This window comes from Aquarana catesbeiana, linkage group LG03 (assembly GCF_042186555.1).
Source record: "Aquarana catesbeiana isolate 2022-GZ linkage group LG03, ASM4218655v1, whole genome shotgun sequence".
Lineage (NCBI taxonomy): Eukaryota > Metazoa > Chordata > Amphibia > Anura > Ranidae > Aquarana > Aquarana catesbeiana.
The window spans coordinates 715,401,264-715,428,689 of NC_133326.1; the positions used below are offsets into that span (position 1 = coordinate 715,401,264).

General features: G+C 50.3%; 1 long non-coding RNA gene across 4 annotated transcripts in view; it reads right to left on the minus strand.

Moving 5' to 3' along the window:
- The window catches only part of LOC141133686 (uncharacterized), a 237,959-nt gene that overhangs the window by 164,370 nt on the left and 46,163 nt on the right, over positions 1-27,426 (minus strand). For all 4 annotated transcript variants that reach the window (XR_012243109.1, XR_012243106.1, XR_012243107.1 and 1 more), the window contains exon 2: positions 17,313-17,509. This is a non-coding gene — a long non-coding RNA (uncharacterized lncRNA). The remainder of the gene's footprint in view (positions 1-17,312; positions 17,510-27,426) is intronic.

The following is a 27,426-nucleotide window of genomic DNA, read 5'->3' on the forward strand; positions in this document are numbered from 1 at the left end:
GGGGGATCTTCTGACATGCTGGGGGTTCTCTGATGTGATGGGGGGTTTCTGATATGATGGGGGATCTCTAATGTGATGGGGTGCGTCTAATGTGATGGGGGACCTCTGATGTGATGGGGGTCCTCTGATGTGATGGGGGGTCCTCTGATGTGATGGGGGGATCCTCTGATGTGATGGGGGTTCTCTGATGTGATAGGGGATCATATGATGTGATGGGAGGATCTATGATGTGATGGGGGACCTATGAAGTGATTAAGGGTTCCTCTGATGTGATGGGGTACTTCTGATGTGATGGGGGTCCTGTGATGTGATGGGGGGATCTCTGATTTGATGGGAGAAGATCTGATATGATGGGGGACCTCTGATGTGATGGGGGGGGATCTCTAATCTGATGGGGGGACCTCTGATGTGATGGGGGGGTCCTATTATTTAATGGGGGGACCTCTGATGTGCTAGGGGACCTCTAATGAGATGGGGGGATTCTCTGATGTGATGGGGGTGATCCTCTGATGTGATGAGGGGGATCCTCTGATGTGATGGGGGGGCCCTCTGATGTGATGAGGGATCATATTATTTAATGGGGGGACCTCTGATGTGCTAGGGGACCTCTAATGAGATGGGGGATCTCTGATGTGATGGGAGATCTCTAATGTGATAAGGGGACCTGTGATGTGATGGGGGTCCTCTAATGTGATGGGGGGGGGGGGTACCTCTGATGTGGTGGGGGACCTCTGTGATGTGATAGGGGATCTGTGATGTGATGGGGGGATCTCTGATGTGATGAGGGGATCTCTGATGTGATGGGGGGGTTCTCTGATGTGATGGGGGATCTCTGATGTGATTGGGGACCTCTGATGTGATGGGGGTCCTCTGATGTAATGGGGGATCTCTGATGTGATGGGGGATCTCTGATGTGATGGGGGGAGTCCTCTGATGTGATGGGGGGAGTCCTCTGATGTGATAGGGTGGTTCTGATGTGATGGGGGACCTATGAAGTGATGGGGGATCTCTGATATGATAGGGTGCTTCTGATGTGATGGGGGACCTCTGATGTGATGGGGGACCCCTATGATGTGATGGGGGATCACAAATGTGATGGGGGATCTCTGATGTGATGGGGGGGACCTATGATGTGATGGGGGGGACCTATGATGTGATGGGGGGGGTCCTCTGATGTGATGGGGGGATCCTCTGGTGTGATGGGGGATCTCTGATGTGATGGGGGGGACCTATGATGTGATGGGAGGGTCCTCTGATGTGATGGGGGGGATCCTCTGGTGTGATCTCTGATGTGATGGGAGGTCCGCTTATTTAATGGGAGGTCATTTGATGTGATGGGGAGATCTCTGGTGTGATGGGGGGTCCTCTGATGTGCTGTGGGTCCTCTGATGTATTGGGGGACCTATGAGGTAATGAGGGGTCCTCTGATATGAAAGGGTTACCTCTGATGTGAGCGGGTGACCTCTAAAGTGATGGAGGTATCTCCGATTTGATAGGGGAAGACCTGATGTGATGGGGGGGTCCTCTGATATGATGGGGGTCCTCTGATGTGATGGGGGACCTCAACAGTGATGGAGATATCTCTGATTTGATAGGGAGGTCCTCTGATGTGATGGGGGTCCTTTGATGTGATGGGGGACCTCTAAAGTGATGGGGCGTCCTTTGATGTAATGGGGGTATCTCTGATGTGATGGGGGGTCTTCTGATGTGATGGGGGGCTCTGATGGGATGGGGCTATATCTGATATTATGGTGGGGACCTCTAATGTGATGGGGGATCTATAATGTGATGGGGAGATCTCTGATGTGATGGGGTGCCTCTGATGTGATGGGGGGACCTCTGGTGTGATGGGGGGACCTCTGATGTGATGGGGGACCTCTGATGTGATGGGAAGATGTCTAATGTGATGGGGAGATGTCTAATGTGATGGGGGGTTCTCTGATGTGATGGGGGGATCGCTGATGTGATTGAGGGACCTCTGATGTGATGGAGGACCTCTGATATGAAAATTGTACCTTTGATGTCATCAGTGGAACCTATAAAGTGACAGGGGTACCTCTAATGTGATGGGGGTATCTCTGATGTGATGAGGGGTCCTCTGATGTAATGGGGGGGGGGGTCCTATTAATAAGGGGGGACCTCTGAGGAGATGGGGGATTCTCTGATGTGATGGGTGATTCTCTGATGTGATGGGAGACCTCTGATGTAATGGGGGGACCTCTGATGTAATGGGGGGACCTCTGTTATGTGATTTGGGGGATTTGTAAAGTGATGTGGGGATCTCTGATGTGATGTGATGGGGGTCCTCTGATGTGATGGGGGTCCTCTGATGTGATGGGGGGTCCTCTGATGTGATGGGGGGACCTCTGATATAAAAGAGGTACCTCTGATGTGATCAGGGACCTCTAAAGTGATGGGGGTATCTCTGATTTGATTGGAGAAGATCTGATATGATGGGGGGATCACTAATGTGATGGGGGACCTCTGATGTGATGGGGGGATCTCTAATCTGATGGGAGGACCTCTGATGTGATGAGGGATCATATTATTTAATGGGGGGACCTCTGATGTGCTAGGGGACCTCTAATGAGATGGGGGATCTCTAATGTGATAAGGGGACCTGTGATGTGATGGGGGTCCTCTAATGTGATGGGGGTATATCTGATATGATGGGGGGGGTACCTCTGATGTGGTGGGGGACCTCTGTGATGTGATAGGGGGATCTGTGATGTGATGGGGGGATCTCTGATGTGATGAGGGGATCTCTGATGTGATGGGGGATCTCTGATGTGATGGGGGTTCTCTGATGTGATGGGGGATCTCTGATGATATTGGGGACCTCTGATGTGATGGGGGACCTCTGATGTGATGGGGGGATCCTATGATGTGATGGGGGGATCACAAATGTGATGGGGGATCTCTGATGTGATGGGGGGACCTATGATGTGATGGGGGGGTCCTCTGATGTGATGGGGGGATCCTCTGGTGTGATGGGGGACCTCTGATGTGATGGGGGAATCCTCTGATGTGATGGGGGATCTCTGATGTGATGGGGGGTCCTCGAATGTGATGGGGGGATCACTAATGTGACGGGGGACCTATGAAGTGATGGGGGGATCTCTAATCTGATGGGGGGACCTCTGATGTGATGAGGGATCATATTATTTAATGGGGGGACCTCTAATGAGATGGGGGATCTCTAATGTGATAAGGGGACCTGTGATGTGATGGGGGTCCTCTAATGTGATGGGGGTATATCTGATATGATGGGGGGGGTACCTCTGATGTGGTGGGGGACCTCTGTGATGTGATAGGGGGATCTGTGATGTGATGGGGGGATCTCTGATGTGATGGGGGATCTCTGATGTGATGGGGGATCTCTGATGTGATGGGGGTTCTCTGATGTGATGGGGGATCTCTGATGATATTGGGGACCTCTGATGTGATGGGGGACCTCTGATGTGATGGGGGGATCCTATGATGTGATGGGGGGATCACAAATGTGATGGGGGATCTCTGATGTGATGGGGGGACCTATGATGTGATGGGGGGGTCCTCTGATGTGATGGGGGGATCCTCTGGTGTGATGGGGGGATCTCTGATGTGATGGGAGGAGTCCTCTGATTTGATGGGGGTTCTCTGATGTGATGGGGGGAGTCCTCTGATGTGATGGGGTGCTTCTGATGTGATGGGGGACCTACAAAGTGATGGGGGTCCTCTGGTGTGATGGGGGTGATCTCTGATGTCATGGGGTGCTTCTGATGTGAAGGGGGACCTCTGATGTGATGGGGGATCCTATGAAGTGATGGGGGATCCTCTGATGTGATGGGGGGATCTCTGATGTGATAGGGGATCCTCTGATGTGATGGGGGGTTCTCTGATGTGATGAGGGGTCCTCTGATGTGATGGGGGAGTCCTCAGATGTGATGGGGTGCTTCTGATGTGATGGGGGACCTACAAAGTGATGGGGGGTCCTCTGGTGTGATGGGGGTGATCTCTGATGTGATGAGGGGATCTCTGATGTGATGGGGGGTTCTCTGATGTGATGGGGGATCTCTGATGTGATGGGGGATCTCTGATGTGATGGGGGGTCCTCTGATGTGATGGAGGAGTCCTCAGATGTGATGGGGTGCTTCTGATGTGATGGGGGACCTACAAAGTGATGGGGGGTCCTCTGGTGTGATGGGGGTGATCTCTGATGTCATGGGATGCTTCTGATGTGAAGGGGGGACCTCTGATGTGATGGGGGTTCTCTGATGTGATGGGGGATCCAATGATGTGATGGGGGGATCACTGATGTGATGGGGGACCAATGAAGTGATGGGGGTCCTCTGATGTGATGGGGGTCTCCCTGATGTGATGGAGGATCCTCTGATATGATGGGGGGGATCTCTGATGTGATGGGGGATCCTCTGATGTGATGGGGGATCTCTGATGTGATGGGGGGTCCTCTGATGTGATGGGGGGGGGTCCTCTAATGTGACAAGGGGTCCTCTGATGTGATGGGGGACCTCTGATGTGATGGGGGATCTCTGATGTGATGGGGAGAGCTCTAATGGGATGGGGGAACGCTGATGTGATGGAGAATCCTCTGATGTGTTGGAGGGTCCTCTGATGTGATGAGGGGATCTCTGATGTGATTGGGGGTTCTCTGATGTGATGGGGGGATCTCTTATGTGATGGAGGATCCCTGATGTGATGGGGGGATCTCTTATGTGATGGAGGATCCCTGATGTGATGGGGGGATCTCTTATGTGATGGAGGATCCCTGATGTGATGGGGGGATCTCTTATGTGATGGAGGATCCCTGATGTGATGGGGGGATCTCTTATGTGATGGAGGATCCCTGATGTGATGGGGGGCTTCTGATGTGATTGGTGACCTCTGATGTGATGAGGAATACTCTGATGTAATGGGGGGTCCTCTGATGTGATTGGGGGTCCTCTGATGTGATTGGGGACCTCTGATGTGATGTGAGTCCTCTGATGTATTGGGCGACCTATGAGGTGATGGGGGGTCCTCTGATATGAAAGGGTTACCTCTGATGTGAGCGGGTGACCTCTAAAGTGATAGAGGTATCTCCGATTTGATAGGGGAAGACCTGATGTGATGGGGGGGTCCTCTGATGTGATGGGGGACCTCTACAGTGATGGAGGTATCTCTGATTTGATAGGGGGGTCCTCTGATGTGATGGGGGTCCTTTGATGTGATGGGGGACCTCTAAAGTGATGGGGGGGTCCTTTGATGTAATGGGAGTATCTCTGATGTGATGGGGGTCCTCTGATGTGATGGGGCTATATCTGATATTATGGTGGGGACCTCTAATGTGATGGGGGATCTATAATGTGATGGGGAGATCTCTGATGTGATGAGGTGCCTCTGATGTGATGGGGGACCTCTGATGTGATGGGAAGATGTCTAATGTGATGGGGGACCTCTGATGTGATGGGGGGACCTCTGATGTGATGGGAAGATGTCTAATGTGATGGGGAGATGTCTAATGTGATGGGGGGTTCTCTGATGTGATGGGGGGATCGCTGATGTGATTGAGGGACCTCTGATGTGATGGAGGACCTCTGATATGAAAATTGTACCTTTGATGTCATCAGTGGAACCTATAAAGTGACAGGGGTACCTCTAATGTGATGGGGGTATCTCTGATGTGATGAGGGGTCCTCTGATGTAATGGGGGGGGGGGGGTCCTATGATTTAAAGGGGGGACCTCTGAGGAGATGGGGGATTCTCTGATGTGATGGGTGATTCTCTGATGTGATGGGAGACCTCTGATGTAATGGGGGGACCTCTGATGTGATAGGGGACCTCTGTGATGTGATTTGGGGGATCTGTAAAGTGATGTGGGGATCTCTGATGTGATGGGGGTCCTCTGATGTGATGAGGGGTCCTCTGATGTGATGGGGGTCCTCTGATGTGATGGGGGACCTCTGATATGAAAGAGGTACCTCTGATGTGATCAGGGGCCTCTAAAGCGATGGGGGTATCTCTGATTTGATTGGAGAAGATCTGATATGATGGGGTACCTCTGATGTGATGGGGGTATCTCTGATGTGATGGGGGGATCTCTAATCTGATGGGGGGACCTCTGATGTGATGAGGGATCATATTATTTAATGGGGGGACCTCTGATGTGCTAGGGGACCTCTAATGAGATGGGGGATCTCTGATGTGATGGGAGATCTCTAATGTGATAAGGGGACCTGTGATGTGATGGGGGCCCTCTAATGTGATGGGGGTATATCTGATATGATGGGGGGGGGGGGAACTCTGATGTGATGGGGGATCTGTGATGTGATGGGGGGATCTCTGATGTGATGAGGGGATCTCTGATGTGATGGGGGATCTTTGATGTGATGGGGGTTCTCTGATGTGATGAGGGGACCTCTGATGTGATGGGGGGTCCTCTGATGTGACGAGGGGTCCTCTGATGTGATGGGGGTCCTCTGATATGATGGAGGATCTCTGATGTGATGGGGAGAGCTCTAATGGGATGGGGGAATGCTGATGTGATGAGGAATACTCTGATGTGATTGGGGACCTCTGATGTGATTGGGGGGTCCTCTGATGTGATGAGGGGATCTCTGATGTGATGGGGGATCTCTGATGTGATGGGGGGTCCTCTAATGTGATGGGGGGAGTCATCTGATGTGATGGGGTGCTTCTGATGTGATGGGGGACCTCTGATGTGATGGGGGGATCCTATGATGTGATGGGGGGACCTCTGATGTGATGGTGGGATTCTATGATGTGATGGGGGGACCTCTGATGTGATGGGGGGATCCTATGATGTGATGGGGGATCACTAATGTGATGGGGGACCTATGAAGTGATGGGGGTCCTCTGATGTGATGGGGATCCTCAGTGTGATGGGGGATGTCTGATGTGATGGGGGATCCTCTGATGTGATGGGGGGATCTCTGATGTAATGGGGGGGTCCTCTGATGTGATGGGGGGGTCTCTGATTTGATGGGGGTCCTCTGGTGTGATGGGGTGCTTCTGATGTGATGGGGGATCTCTGATGTAATAAGGGGGGGGGTCCTCTGATGTGATGGGGGGGTTCTCTGATTTGATGGGGGATCTCTGATGTGATGGGGGGATCCTGTGATGTGATGGGGTGCTTCTGATGTGATGGGGGTCCTCTGATGTGATGGGGGTCTTCTGATGTGATGGAGGGATCTCTGATGTGATGGGGGGATCCTGTGATGTGATGGGGGATCCTCTGATGTGATGGGGGGTCCCCTGATGTGATGGGGTGCTTCTGATGTGATGGAGGATCTCTGATGTGATGGGGGGACCTCTGATGTGATGGGGTGCTTCTGATGTGATGGAGGATCTCTGATGTGATGGGGGGAGGGTCCTCTGATGTGATGGGGGGCTCCTATGATGTGATGGGGGGATCACTAATGTAATGGGGGACCTATGAAGTGATGGGGGTCCTCTGATGTGATGGGGGACCTCTGATGTGATGGGGGATCCTCTGATGTGATTGGGAACCTCTGATGTGATGGGGGGTCCTCTGATGTGATGGGGGATCCTCTGATGTGATGGGGGATCTCTGATATGATGGGGGGATCTCTGATGTGATGGGGGGTGCTCTGATGTGATGGGGGATCCTCTGATGTGATGGGGGTCCTCTTATGTGATGGGGGATCCTCTGATGTGATGGGGGATCCTCTGATGTGATGGGGATTCTCTGATGTGATGGGAGGACCTCTGATGTGATGGGGGCACCTCTGATGTGATGGGGGGTGCTCTGATGTGGTGTGGGTGCTCTGATGTGATGGGGGACCTCTGATGTGATGGAGGTATCTCTGATTTGATAGGGGGGTCCTCTGATGTCATGGGGGACCTCTGAAGTGATGGGGGGGGGTCTTTTGATGTAATGGGGGTACCTCTGATGTGGTGGGGGACCTCTGTGATGTGATGGGGGGATCTCTGATGTGATGAGGGGATCTCTGATGTGATGGGGGTCCTCTGATATGATGGGGGGATCCTCTGATGTGATGGGGGATCTCTGTTGTGATGGGGGGTCCTCGAATGTGATGGGGGGAGTCCTCTGATGTGATAGGGTGGTTCTGATGTGATGGGGGACCTATGAAGTGATGGGGGGATCTCTGATGTGTTAGGGTGCTTCTGATGTGATGGGGGGATCCTATGATGTGATGGGGGAATCACAAATGTGATGGGGGATCTCTGATGTGATGGGGGACCTATGATGTGATGGGGGGTCCTCTGATGTGATGGGGAGGGTCCTCTGATGTGATGGGGAGGGTCCTCTGATGTGATGGGGGGTTTCTCTGATGTGATGGGGGTCCTCTGATGTGATGGGGGGAGTCCTCTGGTGTGATGGGGGGATCTCTGATGTGATGGGGGTCCTCTGATGTGATGGGGGGAGTCCTCTGATGTGATGGGGGGATCTCTGATGTGATGGGGGTCCTCTGATGTGATGGGGGGAGTCCTCAGATGTAATGGGGTGCTTCTGATGTAATGGGGGACCTACAAAGTGATGGGGGGTCCTCTGGTGTGATGGGGGTGATCTCTGATGTCATGGGGTGCTTCTGATGTGAAGGGGGGACCTCTGAAGTGATGGGGGGGTCCTCTCATGTGATGGGGGATCCTATGATGTGCTGGGGGGGATCACTGATGTGATGGGGGACCAATGAAGTGATGGGGGTCCTCTGAAGTGATGGGGGTATCTCTTATGTGATGGGGGATCCTCTGATGTGATGGGGGGTTCTCTGATGTGATGGGGGGGTCCTCTGATGTGACGAGGGGACCTCTGATGTGATGGGGGGTCCTCTAATATGATGGGGGATCTCTGATGTGATGGGGGACCTCTGATGTGATGGGGGATCTCTGATGTGATGGGGAGAGCTCTAATGGGATGGGGGAACGCTGATGTGATGGGGGTCCTCTGATGTGATGAGGGGATCTCTGATGTGATGGGGGGTTCTCTGATGTGATGGGGGGATCTCTGATGTGATGGGGGATCCCTGATGTGATGGGGGGCTTCTGATGTAATGGGTGACCTCTGATGTGATGAGGAATACTCTGATGTAATGGGGGGTCCTCTGATGTGATTGTGGGTCCTCTGATGTGATTGGGGACCTCTGATGTGATTGGGGGGTCCTCTGATGTGATGGGGGGTCCTCTGATGTGATGGGGGGTCCTCTAATGTGATGGGGGGAGTCCTCTGATGTGATGGGGTGCTTCTGATGTGATGGGGGACCTCTGATGTGATGGGGGGATCCTATGATGTGATGGGGGATCACTAATGTGATGGGGGACCTATGAAGTGATGGGGGTCCTCTGATGTGATGGGGGATCTCTGATGTGATGGGGGATCCTCTGATGTGATGGGGGATCTCTGATGTAATGGGGGGGGTCCTCTGATGTGATGGGGGGGTTCTCTGATTTGATGGGGGATCTCTGATGTGATAGGGGGACCTCTGATGTGATGGGGGGATCCTATGATGTGCGGGGGGGATCTCTGATGTGATGGGGGGGTCCTCTGATGTGATGGGGGGTTCTCTGATGTGATGGGGGATCTCTGATGTGATGGGGGGGGGGGTCCTCTGATGTGATGGGGGGGGGTCCTCTGATGTGATGGGGTGCTTCTGATGTGATGGAGGATCTCTGATGTGATGGGGGGACCTCTGATGTGATGGGGGGGTCCTCTGATGTGATGGGGGGATCCTATGATGTGATGGGGGGGTCCTCTGATGTGATGGGGGGATCCTATGATGTGATGGGGGGATCACTAATGTGATGGGGGACCTATGAAGTGATGGGGGTCCTCTGATTTGATGGGGGACCTCTGATGTAATGGGGGATCCTCTGATATGATGGGGGATCTGTGATGTGATGGGGGGATCCCTGATGTGATGGGGGGTGCTCTGATGTGATGGGGGATCCTTTGATGTGATGGGGGATCTCTGATGTGATGGGGGGATCTCTGATGTGATGGGGGATCTCTGATGTTATGGGGGGTCCTCTGATGTGATAGGGGGTTCTCTGATGTGATGGGGGGTGCTCTGATGTGATGGGGGACCTCTGATGTGATGGGGTCCTATGATGTGATCGGGGTGATCTCTGATGTGATGGGGGGACCTCTGATGTGATGGAGGTATCTCTGATTTGATAGGGGGGTCCTCTGATGTCATGGGGGACCTCTGAAGTGATGGGGGGGTCTTTTGATGTAATGGGGGTACCTCTGATGTGATGGGGGGACCTACAATGTGATGGGGGGACCTCTGATATGAAAGGGGAAGCTCTGATGTGATAGGGGAAGCTCTGATGTGACGGGGGTCCTCTGATGTGATGGGGTACCTCTGATGTGATGGGGGATCCTCTGATGTGATGGGGGTCCACTGATGTGATGGGGAGATCTCTAAAGTGATGGGGGAACCTCAGATGTGTTGAAGGGACCTCAGATGTCATGGGAATCTCTTATGCGATGAGGGATTCTTTGATGTGATGGGGGGACCTCTGACGTGATGGGGGGTACTCTAAAGGGTTGGGGCATATCTGATATGATGGGGGGGTTCCTATGATGTGATAGGGGGATCCTCTGATGTGATGGGGGGATCCTCTGATGTGATGGGGGTTCCTCTGATGTGATGGGGGGTCCTCTGATGTGATGGGGGATCCTCTGATGTGATGGGGGGTCCTCTGATGTGATGGGGGATCCTCTGATGCAATGGGGGATCCTCTGATGTGATGGGGGGTCCTCTGATGTGATGGGGGTCCTCTGATGTGATAGTGGCGTGCTCTGATGTGATGGAGGGTCCTTTGATGTGTTGGAGGGACCTCAGATGTCATGGGAATCTCTGATGCAATGAGGAGTCCTTTGATGTGATGAGGGGACCTCTGATGTGCTTAGGGATGTGCCAGGGGACCTCAAATGAGATGAGGGATCCTCTTATTTAATAGGGAGATCTCTGATGTGATGGGGGGACCTCTAATGTGATGGGGGACCTCTGACGTGATGGGGCGATCTCTGATGTGATGGGGGGATCTCTGATGTGATGGGGGGGTCCTCTGATGTGATGGGGGGGGGGTCCTCTGATGTGATGGGGGATCTCTGATGTGATGGGGGACCTCTGATGTAATGGGGGGACCTCTGATGTGATGGGGGGGGGGTCCTCTGATGTGATGAGGGGATCTCTGATGTGATGGGGAGACCTCTGATGTGATGGGGGATCTCTGGTGTGATGGGGTGCTTCTGATGTGATGGGGGACCTCTGATGTGATGGGGGGGGGTACTCTGATGTGATGGGAGGCACTCTGATGTGATGGGGGGATCTTGGATGTGATGGGGGGATCCTCTGATGTGATGGGGGGTCATTTGATGTGATGGGGGGGTCCTCTGATTTGTTGGGAGGTCCTCTGATGTGATGAGGGGTCCTCTGATGTGATTGGGGGTCCTCTGATGTGATGGGGAGATCTCTAAAGTGATGGGGGGATCTCTGATGTGATGGGGGATCTCTGATGTGATGGGGATCTCTGATGTAATGGGAGTACCTCTGATGTGATGGGGGATCTCAAATCTGATGGGGGGGGGCTCAGATGTGTTTGAAGGGACCTCAGATGTCATGGGAATCTCTGATGCAATGAGGAGCCCTTTAATGTGATGGGGGGGGGATCTCTGATGTGATGGGTGGTACTCTAAAAGGTTGGGGTATATCTGATATGATAGGGGGTTCTCTGATGTGATGGGGGAACCTCTGATGTGATGGGGTGCTTCTGATGTGATGGGGGACTTCTGATGTGATGGGGGGGATCCTCTGATGTGATGGGGGATCCTCTGATGTGATGGGGGGGCCTCTGATGTGACAGGGGGACCTCTGATGTGATGGGGGTCCTCTGAAGAGATGGGGGATCTCTAAAATAAAGATGGGACCTCTGATGTGATGGGGGGTCCTCTGATGTGAGGGGGTCCTCTGATGTGAGGGGGGTCCTCTGATCTGATGGGGGGATCCTCTGATGTGATTGGGGACCTCTGATGTCATGAGGGGGTCCTCTGATGTGTTGGGGGTCCTCTGATGTGATGGGGGTCCTCTGATGTGATGGGGGACCTCTGATGTGATGGGGGTCCTCTGATGTGATGGGGGTCCTCTGATGTGATGGGGGACCTCTGATGTGATGGGGGTCCTCTGATGTGATGGGGGACCTCTACAGTGATGGAGGTATCTCTGATTTGATAGGGGGGTCCTCTGATGTGATGGGGATCCTATGAAGTCATGGGGGATCCTCTGATGTCATGGGGGACCTCTAAAATGATGGGGGGGTCTTTTGATGTAATGGGGGTACCTCTGATGTCATGGGGTGCTTCTGATGTGATGGGGGGACCTCTGATGTGATGGGGGGACCTCTGCTATTAAAGTGTGATAGGGGAAGCTCTGATGTGACGGGGGTCCTCTGATGTGATGGGGTGCCTCTGATGTGACGGTGGGTCCTCTGATGTGATGGGGAGATCTCTAAAGCGATGGGGAGTCCTCTGATGTGATAGAGGGTCATTTGATGTGTTGGGGGGACCTCAGATGTGTTGCAGGGACCTCAGATGTTATGGGAATCTCTGATGCAATGAGGAGTCCTTTGATGTGATGGGGGGACCTCTGATCAGATGGGTATCTCTGATGTGATGAGGGGACCTCTGATGTGCTAGGGATGTGCCAGGGGACCTCAAATGAGATGAGGGATCCTCTGATTTAATAGGGAGATCTCTGATGTGATGGGGGGACCTCTAATCTGATGGGGGACCTCTGATGAGATGGGAAGATATGTAATGGGGGGACCTCTGATGTGATAGGGGGAACTCTGATGTGATGGGGGGACCTCTGATGTGATGGGGGGTACTCTAAAGGGTTAGGGTATATCTGATATGATGGGGGGTCCTCTGATGTGATGGGGGGTTCTCTGATGTGATAGGGGGATCTCTGATGTGATAGGGGAATCTCTGATGTATGGGGGGTCCTCTGATGTGATGGGGTGTCCTCTGATATGAAAGGGGTACCTCTGATGTGATGGGGTGCCTCTGATGTGATGGGGGGACCTATGATGTGATGGGGGGTCCTCTGATATGAAAGAGGTACCTCTGATGTGATGAGAAGATCTCTGATGTGATGGGGGGGGTCCTCTAATGAGATGGGGGATCCTCTTATGTGATAGGTATCTCTGATGTGATGAGGGGGTCCTCTGATGTGTTGGGGGTCCTCTGGTGTGATGGGGGTCCTCTGATGTGATGGGGGGACCTCTCTATGTCAGCATTATAAATAAATTATAGTAACAATGAGTGATTGTGCAAAGCTACGGTACATGTCAGCATTATATGAATCTGTAATAATATTATGTAATTGTACAATGTTACTGAATGTGTCAGTAATATTTAAGTATATATATTAGTAATAACAATAGTAATAGTTTTGAATTGCACAACGCTACAGAATATGTCAACACTATATAAATAAATATGAATAATATGTAAAATTGTACAACACTTTGGTATATGTCAGATCCATATTACATGATCTGGGTTGTTTACCTTATGTGGGCATAAGTGTCAGTTAGTGTCAGTTGGAAGATCAGACTGGCTGGATGTTTGAATAATAATAATATATAATTGTACAATGTGACAGAATAGATCAGAGCTATTTATATATAGATTAGTTATAATAATAGTTTTAAATTGCACAACGCTACAGAATATGTCAGCAATATTTAAATGTTCATGAATAATGAGTATAATTGTACAACACTTTGGTATATGTCTGATCTGTATTACATGATAAGTGCTGTTTACCTGATCTGGGCTGTTTACCATATATGGGCATAAGTGTCACTTGTGGTCATGTGACAGGAAGTGACATCACAGTGGGCTCCCAGCCTATAGTGCAGAGTGTCGGGAAGTAGTAGAGCCAATGTGTATTGGAGACAGACGAGTGCAGACACAGAATTCTGAGCTCTCTATCAGCATTCTATTATAGGAGAATATTCCATATATAACCTTCATATATAGATTGTATATATTGTACACAGCGCAGGAAGAGAAGTTTCTATTATCACTTTACTTTATTATTTCATATTTAATTAAATTATAAAAGCTGCCATGCAGAGAGGACAGGAGATCAGCAGAGAGGAACTTTGCTTTGGAACATCCACAATGTCCAATCAGAGGCGCAGGAAGAGGAGCAGCGAGGAAATCAATTACACAACCAGTGAGGAACTAGAGATGTTTGCAGAGCAGACAGGCCAGGTTCCCAGGAAGAGGAGCAGAAAGGAGGAAGTAGGGAGCTCCGCTGAGCAGACAGGCCAGGCTACCAGGAAGAGGAGCAGAGAGGAGGAAGTAGGGAGCTCCGCTGAGCAGACAGGCCAGGTTCCCAGGAAGAGGAGCAGAAAGGAGGAAGTAGGGAGCTCCGCTGAGCAGACAGGCCAGGCTACCAGGAAGAGGAGCAGAAAGGAGGAAGTAGGGAGCTCCGCTGAGCAGACAGGCCAGGCTACCAGGAAGAGGAGCAGAAAGGAAGAAGTAGGGAGCTCCGCTGAGCAGACAGGCAGGGCTACCAGGAAGAGGATCAGAAGGGAGGAAGTAGGGAGCTCCGCTGAGCAGACAGGCCGGGCTACCAGGAAGAGGAGCAGAAAGGAGGAAGTAGGGAGCTCCGCTGAGCAGACAGGCCGGGCTACCAGGAAGAGGATCAGAAGGGAGGAAGTAGGGAGCTCCGCTGAGCAGACAGGCCGGGCTACCAGGAAGAGGAGCAGAGAGGAGGAAGTAGGGAGCTCGGCTGAGCAGACAGGCCAGGTTCCCAGGAAGAGGAGCAGTGAGGAAGTCTATTACACAAGCAGTGAGGAACTAGAGATGTTTGCAGAGCAGACAGGCCAGGTTCCTAGGAAGAGGAGCAGAGAGGAGGAAGCAGAGAGCTCCACTGAGCAGCCAGGCCAGGTTCCCAGGAAGCGGAGCAGATGTTACACAGCCAGTGAGGATCTCCAGAGCTGTGCAGAGAGGAAAGGAGAGAAGAGGAGATGGTCCCAGGATACAGAATGTGAGAGCAGTCGGAAGAAGAGGAGGAGTAGTGACGGAGGAGGTAAGGATTAGTTGTGAATCTTCATATAGTACATAGGAGAGAACAATGAATTCCTCCACCAACCTCATCCCTAAAGAGGAACTGGGCTCAGAGGAGGAGACATTTGCTCTGTGATAGGGAGCAAATACCAATTTTACTTAATATTAACCAGAGAAATGATCAACTGGACTCCCCCCCTCAAACCCCCCCAAACTGCTAGGTTTGGCACTGAAAATGTAACCCCCCCCTATTTTCTTCCCCCACATTGCTGGCCATGTCAGTGAACATTTAACCACCTCATTCCCCAGTGACAGTTTAACTCCCCCATAATCCCCCACATTGCTAGGCATGGCACTTAAAGTTTAAACCCCCCCTCCATAATCTCCCCCCACATTGCTGGCAATGGCACTGAAATTTTCACCCACTCTCCTCCCCAATATCTGGCTAAGGCAGCTAAAGATTACCCCCAACCATAATCTCCTTCCTCCATTGCTGGGCATTGCACTGAAAGTTTACCCCCCACACCTCCCCCCTCTTCATTGCTGGGCATGGCAGAGAAAGTCTAATCCCCCCCACACTATTGCTTGGCATGACAAGAAAAGTTCAACCTCCCCATAATCTCCCCCGAATTGCCATGCATGGCAGTGAAAGTCTACCCCCCCCCCCTATAATACTGGGAAAGGCAGTGAAAATGTAACCCCACCATATTCTGACCCCCTCCCTCATTGCTGGCTATGGCAGTGAAAGCTCAACCCCCATTACCTCCAATGCTGGGCATTGCTATTAAAGTTTAACCCCCCCCAATGCTGGGAATGGCAGTGAATGTTTAACCCCCCCATAACCTCCCCCCACATTCCTAGGCATGGTGGTGAAAGTTTAACTCCTATAAATTGACCTAGAACACACCTATAGACTTGCTCAAAGCCTGCAGTTAGTCAGTGATTGGATGATAATTTCCCTGTGTAAATATAAACTTCCGGGGTCAGCTCTTCTCTCTGTATTGGAGACTTCAATTACTAATAGAATTCAGTGATAAGACCTGTATGTGGGCGGGGCAATAAACGTTATTTCTCTTTCTTCTCTCTAGCAGACGGCGGGACGACAGAACGTGTAGCGGCCCCTACAAAACGCGTAGCGGCCCCCAGAGGACACAAAGAGACCAACTTGACTCCGGAGAGTTTCATTTACCATAAGATACTTGGATCAGGAGCCTTTGGGACGGTAAGTAAGCAGAGATTAGTAATGAGGGGCCCATAGACACTGGGTGGGGACACAGTGCTGTGGTTTGGCCTAGATACCACTGGGGGGACACATTATGGCCATGTAGGACGGGTGCAGCATAAACATGTACACTCATCCAGCCCAAAAGACCTGAGCAGGGAGGACGGCACACGGTTGGGTCCTCCTCCATTCTGCATGGGGTGATGAATCAGGCGATATCCTTAGCTTAACCTTCAGCGCCCGGTGCTCTCCTCCGTTTTACCGTGACTCTCCAATGCCCCCCCCCATACAATGTGGGACTGCTGGTCATGCATTATATGGGAGCTGTGACCGGTGAAGGAGCGAGACTTCGTCAGGGGTTGTGGTGCTGCGTGGAGGAAGTCTGGTGGAGTAAGGTGAACCTATCACCCTACTCATCATCCTTGGGCTCAGTCAGCAGTGTATAGGGGGGGAACCCCCTGCAAGGGAATGTTTTTTCCTCCCAGAGTGCCCCCATCAGTGCAGCAAACAATCAGAATCCAGCAATCTGACCTCTGCAGAGTGAATTCTGATTGGTAGCTCTGGTTTATGGCCCATAAGATACGGCCTGCTGTGGAAGATGACAGAGGCTCTTTATTAGGTGTGGCTGTCGACCATATTTCCACCAGGACAGAAGGAAGACAATCAGCGTAGTGCACTAGGAATGTTTAGTAATGATTTCAGGTCTTGTTTACATTTGCAATCGAGGGGCGGTAAAACCCTGCCCCTCAACCGCTCCCCCTGTTGCTGGGTGCCTATGAATGCTTTGCTTCGCTGTGGCGGCAGGAACGATACCCCCTTGTCATGCTCTGTGGCCGAATTGACCCATTTGAATAAATGATGCTGTGTTGCAACCCCCCCCCCACAACCATGCACAACACGTGTGGCTCCCCGCTATTGCTGTCTGAAGTGCGATCCGAATGTGGAATGCATGTCAAACAGCAAAACACGTGTGAACCAGGCCTAGCAGTTAGAGCACATGGAAATAGATAAAGTACTAACCGTCTCTCTCTCTCCTACAGGTGGTGCTGGCGACTCACATTGACAGCGGCGTGCTGGTGGCCGTAAAGATCGTTGAGAAGTGGCATGTAGCTTCATACTGCAATAAACTCGCCCTGTGTGAGCGTCTTGCCCTGGAGAAGGTGGGGAGCAGCCATTACTGTATCCACGCCTATGCCACATTCCAGACGGAGGTAAGTCTATTTTTCGAAAGACAGAGAAGTATAGAATGAATGGCGTGCATATAAAATAGTGCAAACATTGCTTCATGACAACTGAATGTCATCATCAGCCCAGTCCGGTGACATCATTGCTGGGTCAGTGATCTCAGCAATGTGATATATATATATATATATATATATATATATATATATATATATATATATAGGTAGATACAGATGGATGGATATAGATACTGTAGAAGGATATAGGTAGATATAGATGGGATATATATAGAAAGTTATAGGTATATATAGATGGATGGATATAGTGTAGGTAGATATAGATGGATGGATACAGTGTAGGTAGATATAGATGGATGGATATAGTGTAGGTAGATATAGATATAGATGGATGGATATAGTGTAGGTAGATATAGATATAGATGGATATAGTATAGGTAGATATAGATGGATGGATATAGTGTAGGTAGATATAGATATAGATGGATATAGTGTAGGTAGATATAGATATAGATGGATATAGTGTAGGTAGATATAGATGGATATAGTGTAGGTAGATATAGATGGTTGGATATAGTGTAGGTAGATATAGATATAGATGGAGATAGTGTAGGTAGATATAGATGGATATAGTGTAGGTAGATATAGATATAGATGGAGATAGTGTAGGTAGATATAGATATAGATGGAGATAGTGTAGGTAGATATAGATGCATGGATATAGTGTAGGTAGATATAGATATAGTGTAGGTAGATGTAGATGGATATATTGTAGGTAGATATAGATATAGATGGATATAGTGTAGGTAGATATAGATGGATATAGTGTAGGTAGATATAGATATAGATGGATATAGTGTAGGTAGATATGGATGGATGGACTGTAGGTAGACGTCATGCAGTATATTTGGGTAGATTTATATAACACGTGACTCTGATTTGGACCTTCTAAGTGAAATGCATTGATTGACCTGTCTGTGTTCCCCCCCCCCCAGAGCCAACTCTTCTATGTCATGGAATATCTGAGCGGAGGAGATCTGGTGAGCAAGGCGGAAAGATGTGACATCACCACCCTCAGACTGACTGCAGCGGAGCTCGTGTGTGGTCTGCAGTTTATCCACTCCACAGGTGTCATACACAGGTAAGTACTATTATTTACTGTACAATCCTCCCCCTCCCCCCCTCCCGCTGCCTGAACACCCAATGGTGACCCGTTCCTCCTCCTCCATCCAATGGACGCACACATAAGGAGAGGAGGACGGAGGAATGCAGACCGGATCATAGGAAACGTTGGGTGGTGCTAGGAAAGGGAGCTTTGTGATTGTTCATCCCTCTATGGATCTGTAATTCCCGGGATATATGGGAGGGATCATTGTCTGAACTACAGAACTGACACTCTTTTTTTTTTCTCCACAGAGACCTAAAGCTTGACAACATCCTCATAGATGGCACCGGTCACATCAAAATTGCAGACTTCGGCATTGCAAGTGTCTACACGCCTGAACGCAAGGTAAGTCCAATGTGCCCATACACAGGGCAATTATCAACCATACTAGGCCTGGATTAAACAGAACCTGTATATACAGAGCGATTATCAGATTAGGATTGGATTAATGACCTTGGTCCAGTTACCCATCTGGGTATCGCGTCCAGTCCTGGGGGCCTCATCCAGCCACTATCTGGTTCTGCGGATCCCGTCCAGCTAATACCTGCACCTGGGGGTTCTTCCCAGCTACCATCTGGCCCTGAGGGTCCTGTCCAGTCCTGGGGGGCCCTGTCTAACCATCATCTGGCCTTGGAGGTCCCATCCAGCTACCATCTGGCCCTATGGGTGATGTCCAGTCCTGGGGGTCCTGTCCAGTCCTGGGGGGGCGCCGTCTGACCATCAGCTGGCCCTGGGGGTCCCATCCAGCTACCATCCACCCCTGGGGACTAACATTTACACATTGAAACTGAATACTTGTTGTAATGTTGGTGCTGCTGGTCTCTAGCCTAACTTTTAATCCTTATCCTTCTCTCTCTGATTTCCCCACAGATGCTGCGTCACCCAACCATGGATTATTACTCGTTGGGGGAAACGTTACGTGATCTGGCTTTCGGTACTGAGTCAACCTTTAGTGCACTAGACAATCCCATGAACTGTCTAAGGCCACCGTACCTGATGGACACCGACCCCGACTTCGTGGACCTGCTGAAAAAGGTAAGTAGTGACACAGTTCCAGCGGGACAAGGAGAGTAGCCATATAGGCTCCACCAAAGAGTCAGTGCACTTCATGAGCCAATACTGTCATCTTATGTTTTTCTGTTTTCTTTTTTTCCCTGTAGCTCGGAGACCATGAGGTGCACAAAGTGACTTACCGCAACATCAGAAAACACCCGTTTTTCAGAGGAATAAACTGGGAGGAGGTGGAGGCGAGAGAGACGCGCCCCCCATTCTTTGTACGTCGAAAGGTATGTATTTGATCAGTGTGTCAATAGGGGTTTTTTTTTGCATTGAAGTCAATGGGACACGATTTTGCATTGAAAATCAATAGGACGCGTCATGCCATTATCGGCACCTTTTTTTTTTTTTCTATCGGCAAAATGCAGATAACCTTATTCTTGGCCGATAATGTTCCGCAGCCAATATATCGGTGCATCCCTACATAGGAGGGGTTTCTCCTAATCATTCATGGATCTCATTGTTCTCTTTTTTCTATTTCAGGGCCTCACAAAAGTTACAAGGCAGAAGATACCACTGGAGGACCTCCTAGACGATGAGAACATTCCAGCCGAGGAGCAATTGCTATTCAATGGCTTTTCATTTGAGAGTGATCAATGGAGAGCCATACAAAAGCTAAACTGAAGCCGAAACACGCCAGGGTGGAGCTTATGGAAATCGGCGTAAAATACTGCGAGGAATTTCACGCCTAGTGTTCTTTCTCAACCATCTACCACCATTGAAATCCAGCAATCATTATATACCCCGAGGAAACAGGACTTCCAGAGAGTACAAAGTCCGATGGACATGCAGCTTCAAGGAAATCCTACCGGATCTAGGAACAGGACACATCATATAAAATAGCTGGACTGGGCTAAGTCCACAAGGGAGCTGGGACAGAGTCAACAAGGGAGCCAGACTGAGACTGTGAGGAAGTCAGAACTGAGCCTACGATGGAGCAGGGAGGAGTGTGCAGAGGAGCAGAGAGGAGTCTGTGGGGGGACAGACGCCTAAAGCTCTCCTGCATTCTCCTCCCCACTCCCTCGTAGACTTAGTCCCCTCTTCTCATCAGTCCCAGCCTGGCTCCGGGAGCTGGGACAGAGACTACAAAGGAGCCGGGACAGAGACTACAAGGGAGCCAGGACAGAGTCTACAAGGGAGTCAGACTAAAACTACAAGGGAGCCAGGACAGAGACTACAAGCAAACCGGGACAGTGACTCCAAGGGACCTGGAACAGAGTCTACAAGGGAGTTAGACAGAGACTACAAGGGAGCCGGGACAGAGTCTACAAGGGAACCAGGAAAGAGTCTACAAGGGAACCAGGACAGGGACTACAAGGGGGCTGGAACAGAGTCTACAAGGGAGTCAGACTGAGACTATAAGGGAGCCAGGACAGAGACTACAAGGGAGTCAGACTTAAACTAACTAAAACTAAAAGGGAGCCAGGACAGAGACTACAAGGGAACCGGGACAGGGACTACAAGGGACCTGGAACAGAGTCTACAAGGGAGTCAGACAGAGACTACAAGGGAGCCGGGACAGAGACTACAGTGGAGCCGGGACAGAGACTACAGTGGAGCCGGGACAGAGTCTACAAGGGAACCGGGAAAGAGTCTACAAGGGAACCGGGAAAGAGTCTACAAGGGAACCGGGACAGAGACTATAAGGGAGCCGGGACAGAGTCTACAAGGGAACCGGGACAGAGACTACAGTGGAGCCGGGACAGAGTCTACAAGGGAACCGGGACAGAGTCTACAAGGGAACCGGGAAAGAGTCTACAAGGGAACCGGGAAAGAGTCAAGGGAACCGGGACAGGGACTACAAGGGGGCTGGAACAGAGTCTACAAGGGAGTCAGACTGAGACTATAAGGGAGCCGGGACAGAGACTACAAGGGAGCCGGGACAGAGACTACAAGGGAGACGGGACAGAGACTACAAGGGAGACGGGACAGAGACTACAAGGGAGCCGGGACAGAGACTACAAGGGAACCGGGACAGAGTCTACAAGGGAACCGGGAAAGAGTCTACAAGGGAACCGGGAAAGAGTCTACAAGGGAACCGGGAAAGAGTCTACAAGGGAACCGGGACAGAGACTACAAGGGAGCCGGGACAGAGTCTACAAGGGAACCGGGACAGAGACTACAGTGGAGCCGGGACAGAGTCTACAAGGGAACCAGGACAGTCTACAAGGGAACCGGGAAAGAGTCTACAAGGGAACCGGGAAAGAGTCTACAAGGGAACCGGGACAGGGACTACAAGGGGGCTGGAACAGAGTCTACAAGGGAGTCAGACTGAGACTATAAGGGAGCCGGGACAGAGACTACAAGGGAGCCGGGACAGAGACTACAAGGGAGACGGGACAGAGACTACAAGGGAGACGGGACAGAGACTACAAGGGAGCCAGACTGAGACTGTGAGGAAGTCAGGACTGAGCCTACGATGGAGCAGGGAGGAGTGTGCAGACGAGCAGAGAGAAGTCTGTTGGGGGACAGACACCTAAAGCTCTCCTGCAGTCTCCCCCTCGCTCCCTTGTCGACTTAGTCCCCTCTTCCCAACAGTCTCAGCCTGGCTCCCTCAAAAATTTTGTCCCGGCTCGCTTGCAGACTCAGCCCAGGAGTCTACGAGGTAGCCAGTCTAAGACTGTGAGGTAGCGGGGCAGAGCCTATGCCCCGATCTGTAGGAAAGCAAGTGGGAGTCTACAGGAAGCAGGGAGGAGTCTGCGAGGGGACAGGGAGAGGTCTGCTAGGGAGAGAGAGAAGTGCGGGAGCGTAGGGAAGTGGAGTGTCAGAGAGCAGGGAGAGACTTTCAGGAAGTGGAGAGGAGTCTGCCAGGAAGAGGGGACTGAGTCTACAATGGAGCAAGGAGCAGTCTGCAGGGAAGCTTTGAGAGTCTGTTTGGCCCCTTTCACACTGGGGCGGGGGGTGGTGTCGACGGTAAAGCGCCGCTATTGTTAGTGGCGCTTTACCGTCGGTATTCGGCCATTAGCGGGGTGGTTTTACCCCCCCGCTAGCGGCCGAGAAAGGGTTAAAAACCACTGCAAATCGCCTCCGCAGAGGCGCTTTGCCGGCGGTATAGCCGCGCTGCCCCGTTCCCGTTTGTGAGAGGTAAATCTGATGGGGGGGGGGGGGGGGGGCAGAACTTCCACTCTGCTCACCTAAGTGGGAGCTGATACCTGTCAGAAATAGGCACCAGCTCCCAGAAAAAAAAAAACTTCTAAAAGTGGTAGAGGAGGGAGGAGGGAGAAGGATGAGCAGAATTTCCCTTTCCAGATGAAGTTTTACTTTAAGGCTAGGTTCACATCTATGCAGAGTGCGGTTGATGCGGCTAGGGCTAGAGTTAGGGGCTAGGGTTATATGCTAGGGTTACAGTTAAATGTTAGGGTTAAGGGCTAGGGTTAGAGTTAAGGGCTAGGGCTATATGTTGGGATTAAGGGCTAGGGTTACAGTTAAATGTCAGGGTTAAGGACTAGGGTTATGTTAGGGTCAAGGACTATTGTTAAGGCTAATTTTTAAAGTTAAGGGTTAGGGTTTGAGGTAATCATTAGGGTTAGGGGCAATTGTTAGGGTTAACATTCTAGTTACTTATCCACATTAATCTATGTGAATGGAGGAATCTGTTCCCCCTTTGCGGGCCGAACAAAAAAAAAAGAACATTACATGTATGCCCGACATTAGAAGAGTGGGTGGATGTGTGGCGGAAGCTTCTAATGTTGGGCATAAAATGCCAGGACAGTTCATATACCCCTCAAATTACCCCTTTTTGGAAAGTAGACACCCCAAAGTATTTGCTGAAAGGCATGTTGAGTCCATGGAACGTAAATCAGCTTTGCAGGAACGCTTATCAGCTGCAGCACTGATCTGTTTATTCTGACAGCAGCAGGGTGCTATTTTCAGAATACATACGCAGTGTCTGCCGCACTGCAGGAGGCGATTTTTCACCTGCAGTTAAAAAAAAAAAAGAATGTGTATGCCCAAGCATGAGGGGCCTGGCATGGTCAGATTGTCCTTATGCTTCGGCATATAATTTTTTTCACTTTTTCTCTGGCAGAGATTTGTTTTTTTCACATTGATCAATGTGAATGGAGGAATCTGTTAGGGCTGGATGAAAAACACAATATTAGGTATGCCCAAAAAGAAGATTCTAATAGTGGTCATACCATACACTTTTTCAGGCAGAGATTTCTTTATTCATATCGATCAATGTAAATGAAGGAATCTGTTCTTTTTTTTGTTTAGCCCACAGGCTCCACAAAAAAAAAAACACATTACAGGCATGCCCAACATTGGTTTGGCATTAACCACTTGCTGACCACCGCACGACGATGTACGTCGGCAGAGTGGCACGGGCAGGCATAAGTATGTCCTTGCCTGCCCGCGGGCGGAGGGTCCGATCGGACCCCCCCCGGTGCCTGCGGCGGTTAGATTCTCGTCAGGGGCGATCAAAGGTGAGGGGGAGGCCACCCATTCGTGGCTCCCCCCTCGCGATCGCTCCTGGCGAATGAAATGCTTCCTCGGCTTCTGTAATGTAAACAGAAGCGGAGGAAGTGATGTCATCTCTCCTCGGCTCGGTATTTTCCGTTCCGGCGCCAAGGAGAGAAGACATCGATGTGAGTGCACAAACACTACACACACAGTAGAACACGCCAGGCATACATTACACCCCGCATCACCCCCCCCCCCCCCCGTCACACTGACACCAAGCAGTTTTTTTTTTTTTTCTGATTATTGCATTGGTGTCAGTTTGTGACAGTTAGTGTGGTAGGGCAGTTAGTGTTAGCCCCCTTTAGGTCTAGGGTACCCCCCTAACCCCCCATAATAAAGTTTTAACCCCTTGATCACCCCCTGTCACCAGTGTCACTAAGCAATAGTTTTTCTGATCGCTGTATTAGTGTCACTGGTGCCACTAGTTCGGGAGGTAAATATATAGGTTCGCTGTCAGCGTTTTATAGCGTCAGGGACCCCCATATACTACCTAATAAAGGTTTTAACCCCTTGATTGCCCCCTAGTTAACCCTTTCACCAGTGATCACCGTATAACTGTTACGGTTGACGCTGGTTAGTTAGTTTATTTTTTATAGTGTCAGGGCACCCGCCGTTTATTACCGAACAAAGGTTTAGCCCCCTGATTGCCCGGCTGTGATATAAGTTAGGTTTTAGGGTCAGATAGGGTCTGCGTCGCCCCAGGCAGCGTCAGGTTAGTGCCAGTAGCGCTAACACCCACGCACGCACCGTACACCTCCCTTAGTGGTATAGTATCTGAACGGATCAATATCTGATCCGATCAGATCTATACTGGCGTCCCCAGCAGTTTAGGGTTCCCAAAAACGCAGTGTTAGCGGGATCAGCCCAGATACCTGCTAGCACCTGCATTTTGCCCCTCCGCCCGGCCCAGCCCACCCAAGTGCAGTATCGATCGATCACTGTCACTTACAAAACACTAAACGCATAACTGCAGCGTTTGCAGAGTCAGGCCTGATCCCTGCGATCACTAACAGTTTTTTTGGTAGCGTTTTGGTGAACTGGCAAGCACCAGCGGCCTAGTACACCCCGGTCGTAGTCAAACCAGCACTGCAGTAACACTTGGTGACGTGGCGAGACCCATAAGTGCAGTTCAAGCTGGTGAGGTGGCAAGCACAAGTAGTTTCCCGCTGCCAACAAGAAGAAGACAAACACAGGCCCGTCGTGCCCATAATGCCCTTCCTGCTGCATTCGCCAATCCTAATTGGGAACCCACCGCTTCTGCAGCGCCCGTACTTCCCCCATTCACATCCCCAACCAAATGCAGTCGGCTGCATGAGAGGCATTTTCTTTATGTCCTCCCGAGTACCCCTACCCAACGACCCCCCCCAAAAAAGATGTCGTGTCTGCAGCAAGCGCGGATATAGGCGTGACACCCGCTATTATTGTCCCTCCTGTCCTGACAATCCTGGTCTTTGCATTGGTGAATGTTTTGAACGCTACCATTCACTAGTTGAGTATTAGCGTAGGGTACAGCATTGCACAGACTAGGCACACTTTCACAGGGTCTCCCAAGATGCCATCGCATTTTGAGAGACCCGAACCTGGAACCGGTTACAGTTATAAAAGTTACAGTTACAAAAAAAAGCGTTTGCTCCCACGATATGTAAATCAGCAACTCCAGCGCTGTAGGAGGTGATTTCACCACCACAGTTAAAAAAAAAAAAATGGTGCATGTATGCCCATCATTAGAACTGGTGGATGAAGGGCGGCATTCTAATGGTGGGCATACCCACCGATCAATCTCTTTTTTGTGCAGCCCACAGGCTGCATGAAAAAAAAGATTACAATATTTGCCCAACAAGGGCCAGCAACATATTGGTATGCTGCTGGACTTTGAGTGGTTATACCAGAATGATGCCTGCAGGTTTAGGTATCATCTTGGTATCATTCTTTTCAGCCAGCGGTCGGCTTTCATGTAAAAGCAATCCTCGCAGCTAATTAGCCTCTAGACTGCTTTTACAAGCAGTGGGAGGGAACGTTCCTCCCCCACCGTCTTCCATGGTTGTCTCGGGCTCTCCTGTCCAGACAGGGAATCTGAGAATGCACCCGGTGGTTCGGCCAGCTGACCATAGAGCTGATCAGAGACCAGAACGACTCCAGTCATCTCTATGGCCTAAGAAACCGGAAGCTACGAGCATTTCATGAATTAGATTTCGCCGGATATAAACAGCGCCATTGGGAAATTGGGAAAGCATTTTATCACAACGATTTTGGTGTGATCAGATGCTTAGAGGGCAGAGGAGAAATCTAGGGTCTAATAGACCTCAATTTAAAAAAAAAAAAAAAAAAAAAAAGAGTACCTGTCACTGCCTATTGCTATCATAGGGAATATTTACATTCCCTGAGGTAACAATAAAAATGATAAAAAATAAAATAAAAATTAAAGTAACAGTTTAAAAATAAAATAAAGCAAAAAAAAAAAAAAAGAAGCACCCCTGTCCCCCCCGCGCTCACATGCAAAAAGGCGAACGCAAGCGTCGGTCTGGCGTCATATGTAAACAGCAATTGCACCATGCATGTGAGGTATCACCGTGAAGGTCAGATCGAGGGCAGTAATTTTAGCAGTATAGCTCCTCTCCAAATCTAAAGTGGTAACCTGTAAAAGCTTTTTAAAAATGTATGTAGTTTGTCGCCGCTGCACGTTTGTGCGCAATTTTAAAGCATGTCGTGTTTGGTATCCATGTACTCGGCATAAGATCATCTTTTTTATTTCATCAAACATTTAGGCAATATAGTGTGTTTTAGTGCATGCAAATACTGTTAAAAAAAAATGCAACACCCACCATTTTAATCTGTAGGGCATTTGCTTTAAAACATATATAATGTTTGGGGATTCAAATTAATTTTCTTGCAAAAAAAAAATATTTTTTCATGTGAACAAAAAGTGTCAGAAAGGGCTTTGTCTTCAAGTGGTTAGAAGAGTGGGTGATGTGTGACATAAGCTTCTAAATGTTGTGCATAAAATGCCAGGACAGTTCAAAACCCCCCCAAATGACCCTATTTTGGAAAGTAAACACCCCAAGCTATTTGCTGAGAGGCATGTCGAGTCCATGGAATATTTTATATTTTGCCACAAGCTGCAGGAAAATGACAATATTTTTATTTATTTTTTGTACAAAGTTGTCACTAAATGATATATTGCTCAAACATGCCATGGGAATATGTGGAATTACACCCCAAAATACATTCTGCTGCTTCTCCTGAGTACGGGGAT